Source organism: Pteropus alecto, unplaced genomic scaffold, assembly GCF_000325575.1.
Source record: "Pteropus alecto unplaced genomic scaffold, ASM32557v1 scaffold150, whole genome shotgun sequence".
Taxonomy (NCBI): Eukaryota; Metazoa; Chordata; class Mammalia; order Chiroptera; family Pteropodidae; genus Pteropus; species Pteropus alecto.
The window spans coordinates 299,673-305,197 of record NW_006429686.1 but is presented as its reverse complement, the minus strand read 5'-3'; the positions used below and the strand labels follow the sequence as shown (position 1 = coordinate 305,197).

At 37.4% G+C, this 5,525-nt stretch overlaps 1 pseudogene; it reads right to left on the bottom strand.

The window, feature by feature from the left end:
* Nucleotides 1-2,654: 2,654 nt before the first annotated feature.
* On the bottom strand, nucleotides 2,655-3,707 carry LOC102894602 (annotated as a pseudogene).
* Nucleotides 3,708-5,525: the final 1,818 nt, after the last annotated feature.

Genomic DNA, 5,525 nt, shown 5'->3' with positions numbered 1-5,525 from the left:
GTCAGATAAAGACAAATATCGTTCAATCTCACTTATATGTGGAGTATAAAAATAAAAACAAAAACAAAACAAAGAAGAAGCTCATAGGTACAGAGAGCAGATTGGTGGTTTTCAGAGGCAATGTGTAGAGGGTGGGAGAAATAGGTAAAGGGGATGTAAAGGCACAGACTTCCAGTTATAAAATAAATAATTCATGAGGATATTGTATATCATGGCAATGATAGTTAATAACACTGTATTGCATATCTTAAAGTTTCTAAGAAAATAAATAATAAAATTTTTCATCACAAGAAAAAAATTTTAATTCAAGGTGACATGTTAGACTTATCATGGTGATTGTTTCACAATGTGTACAAATATTGAATCATTATATTGTACACATGAAACTAATATAATGTTATAGGTCAATTATACATCAATTAAAAATTTTTTGTAAAAAGAAAAGAAAAAGAAAGATGAGAGGTCTAGACAAAGTCTTCTGGGCCTTTTGATCTATCTGCATGCCCCACAGAAATGGGGTAGAAGACAAAGGATCCATGTTTGTTGAAGGAGCCGCCAATGTGTGGATCCCAGCAAGGCTACCTGCCTAGATTTGGCCACAAGTTTTCTAGAGAGGGAGAGGGAGGAACAGAGAGTGGGAGAAGCAAATGGCTGGAGTGGACAGCTGTTTCTTGGCAGGGACTCTCAAGGGACATGCAGGGTGAGCCTGTTTAAACAGAGCTTGGGCTTTTCTGGAAGGAGTGGCAACCAAAAGGCTGCAGCTGCTGTTGCTGCTGCTGTTTGCATTTTGTTATCCTGGCAAAGGCTGCTGTAAGGGCACTTGGAAGGAGGAGTTTTTAGTAACATACCCCATGCCACTCTCTCTTTATTAACTTTAGCCAAATTACCTCTGGAGGGATCTAATTAAGTTTCTAAGGTCTCTTCAAAGCTGTTGGGCAAAGCAATCTCTAAGAGTACTACACTTTTTTCTCTTAAAATTTCAACAACTTGCCAACTACAGAATGTGTATTAACACCAGGGACATACTTAGAGTTACTCAGCTTGTGCATGACTTCCAGCCCCATCTCTGGTCCCATTGTTGGGAAACCTAAGTAGTGGCTAGGATACTGCGTTCCTGGTTTTCTTTGAACACCTCTGTTGGATCACTTATCTTACCAGCCAGGAAAGATCAGCTAGGAAGTTGTGGACTAAAGAGGACCAGATATTCCCTTCAGAACCGAAAAGTTTATGTAAAAACTTTGCTGACAACTTCTAATGCCCGATGGCTTCCTCTACCACTTTCCAAGACTCATATGCATGTTTGGCAAAGTGCCTCATGAGAAATTCAAACTCTTGCAAATAATCCACTAGCACTTTTATAATGTGCCCTACAGGCTCTGCTAATACTGCACACGATCTTCAGGCTTCTTGCTTTTCCAGAATGGCATTGTGATTGGTTGCCTGCTTGGCTCACTATACCAATTTGTCAGGAGCCCAGTTGAGCTGGAGAGAAAGCTGATTTGCCAGATGTAAGAGTATCTGCTTAAGACAATAAGCCAAAAAGAAAGTATAACACTCAAGCTTTAAATCACTTACTGCAGTAAGATAAGCAAAAAACTAAATTAGAGAAAATTCTGACTCCCCTCTATTACATTTTTTCCCATGGACCAGTACCAGTATACGTTAAGATAGATGAACACAGATATGAGGATTGCCTTACTGTAGAGGAGGTTCTGAACAAAATTCTGTAGTTTTATGGACACAGGAATTTGGGAATAAGAAAAGGTGAGGAGCTAAGAATGTAAGGAATACTGATTCAGAAAGGAGAAAAATAATGTCTTCAAAGTTCCTTCCCTCTCCATCAGCCACGCCCTACCCATGGAGATTTCTGCAGAGGCACCTGAGGAAGGTCTCTGCCAAAGGCACCTGACAAAGAGGCATCCAAATGGAGGCAACTGGGCAAGGAATATAGCTATGTGTAAGAGCATGGCCAGCCAGGGGAGACCAATTCCATGACAGCAACTCCCTTCAGGTACTTTAGTGCATTGGTTGTACAAGTTTGATGTGGGAGAACAGTGTTCCTTTGTGAGGTCTGCCATGTAAAACTTTTGTAATTGCCAATGATGATGCGTGAAAAAAGAACACACAAGTGTTTAGTCAGAAGCGAGACTCCTCATTTTCATATTTTTAAAGGTTTTTTTCTTAGTGTTTGCTCTAGGGATTAACATATACATCTTAACTTTTCAGAATCAGCTTCAGATTTATACTAACTTAATTCTAGCTAGATATAGAAATTTTACTTCTGTGTAGCTGTACTCCCTTTACCGTATTTTGTGATATTATTATACGCGTTAAAGAATAAAGGTTACAAACCCAAGAATCCATTGTTATAATTATTACTTTATATAATTTTATGTTTCTTAAAGAATCCAAAAGAAGAAAGGAGAACAAATATGTATTTACAGCTATTGCTATGTTAACCTTCTTATTTTTTAAAGCTGGTTATCATAATTTGTTCCTATGAATTCAAGTTAACATCTAGAGTAATTTTCTTAGCCTGGTACAGCTTTGCTCATACCCATCTCCTTTGTGTTGTTATTGCTAAGTATATTGCCTTTCTATATGTTATAGTCCTAACAACATATTATGTATATATTGTTTTATACAATTGCTCTTTACATCAGTAAAGAAATGAAAATAAATATGCATGTATGCAGAATTTCAGTAGCAAAAAGAATGATTTAGAAAACCTGAGAAACAGGTTTCAAGAATTTCTTGAAACATACTCTTAATCTCACATAAATCTAATAAATGATATCTTTAAAAAGACTGGAAAGATAAGTACTGCATCTTATACTCATTTAAGCTACAATGCACTAGTGTTTCCTACAAGTGTAAAAGTAAGTAGAATTCTGGTGTGCTTCTCGTTTTTAATGGAAAAGCAAATTACCTATTTAATTGTTCTGTCAGCAGTAGAACATACTTCATAAAATAATAGGAGTCAATACTTTTCAGTCTTATTCATAGGTGGCCTCTGCGTGAGCTAATAAATAACCACTATCTAGAGTTACTGGTACTTAAAGAGTGGGACATTTCAATGAACTGTTTCTTCTGCTTCTTCTAAACCATTATTTATTTATAGACTCACTTGAACTGCTTGATTTGAATAAACTGCTCCATTAATTGATTCAATAGTATCAGTAGTGATCTCATCTACTTGTCCTATATCACATTAATTTACTATGTCTTCAGTTGCCACAGTCTGTCCTGGAGAATCTGATCCTAATGTGTCATATTTATTCGATGGTACAGAAAAGTTGAAGATGGGAAAAAATATAACCCCAACAAAGTAGTCCTCAGGGCACTTCCAAAGGAAAGATTATCTTTTCAGTGTCCATTTTGTTTTATGTGTTGATTTGGCATTTCATGACTTCCTGCTTTTAAGATACTTGTTTGTTAGGCTTTTCTCCTGCTCTTAGTATTGATGTGATCAAACTATTATCCATACCACGTCCAATTCTACTTTGTTTCAACAGCTTTTCTCTCCTTTGAATATGCTTCCTTTAATGATTTTATAAATTGAAGTTAACAACCTGGCTTCATTCTTTGGTAGATTTTCTCCTCCTGAAGGCAGGCTATCACCAAACAGAATATTTCCTCTTTGCTCTGGCAGGACATTGTGTTTGGATTTTATTTAAGTAAGAAGCTTACCTTGTTCTCAGCATCATCTTTTAAGGGTGCCACATGTAAAACTGTGATGACAGAAAAGTATCCTCAGGCTCTGGCAATGTTCTTTAAAACCATTTTTTTTTTAAATTTAAATATAGTTGGTATACAATGTTATATTGGTTATGTTAGTTTCAGGTGTACAATATAGTGATTTGACATTTTTATACCTTACAATGTGATCACCCCTAATTCTACTAATTATTTTTAATGGTCTTAACTGCTCAGTGTACATTATCTTTCCTGCTTACCCCACAGTGGCAACAGAACCGGCTTTTTCAGCCAGTTACAATTTCTCACCTATTGATGTGTCATACTGCATAAATAAGGCCCCACATGGAAAGCCAGGGAGTTTCTTTTGATAACTTTTTCCCCGGTACATGGACCTATATCATAAGGCTTCAAATTTCATGTACTTGACATCTCTGATCCTCGTATGGCCTCAAAAGCATGGCTATGAGTTCCTCTGCTCTTGTCTGATATGTCCCCCAGCCAGTGGGAAAACCTGTACACCCAGCTAGTTCCCTATGAACCAGACCAGCTACAACCCACCTAATCCTCAACCTAACGGGTTTCATTTCCTTTCCAGACTGCAAAATTACTCCAACAAACCAATCCCATAGGAACTAAGGGTCACCTCAACCTATTGTTACTACTAAGCCTGCCTCCTGCTTATTTACTTTGTTCCCAAGTGCAACCCTCATGTGGCCCTGCGTGGATTGCCATATTTTCCTTCAGGGCTGTATATTTGATTAATAAACATAAGTATTTGGTGGTGTATATTATGTGTTTGACTATCACATACTATTTAGTGTGGAGACTCTCACCAATGGAGTTAATAGAAGTAAGTAAAAACCAGTGAGACTTGTTTCTTTGCATGTCTCATAATTTGTTGTGGTAAACTGCACATTCTAGGTAATATAGTAAATCTGGGTACTGGATTCCTCTCTGGTGCTTGTTTTATTTGCTCTTTTATTTGTTTAGTGATTAATTGGATTATTTTGGTGAAGTCTATTTCCTCTCCCCTAAAGCATGAAATCTCTCATTTTCCTTCTCAGGGAACCAAGCACAGGCTTGGGTTTGCCTACAGTTGCCCTGAGATAACAGTGTTTTTAGTAAGGCTGGCTTTGATTGCCTCGTTCCCTGACCACACTCAGCTGTTACTCTTTATTAATTGCTGGCTAGAGCATAAGTTTCTCAACAGACTGAACCAATTAGATTTCAGCTCTTTTGATGGGATAATTTTGAGGTCAGTAAGATTTGTTCGGACCCCAAGAGGGCTCTCTTGTTTTTTTTTTGTTTGTTTGTTTGTTTTTTTCTGGTTAATTATAGCTTACCTACAGTTTCACTTTTATTTCTAATGATTCTACCAATTTCTTCTTAATTGCTTTCAACCATAATGATAGATCTTGAACTCAAAAACTACCATTATTTTTTTAGAGAGTCATAGGCTTCAACTTTTTCATATTCTGTTGCAAATTTATTCACTTCCTTTTGGGACGAGATAGAGAGCCCTCTGTTTTATGGCCTGCTTCATCCCTTGGGAAAAATCTCTGAACTATGGATCTGAAGCTGAGAATGGGAAGAATGGTGAATTTTTCAATGAGTGACACTTCTGCTTTAGGAGCTTGGCATTCAGTGGAAGGGGTACAGTAATTTCAGGTCTTCTTGTCTTGACTACTAGTGTGGAGACTCTTACCAAATTGGGGCACCAATATTCTCGGTATTGTTGCATTCAGGGTAAACCTATGAGAGGGAAAAGCATGGAAGATGAGAGCCCTCACCTCTGAACTGTACTCACAAGGAACTTAGCCTCCGGA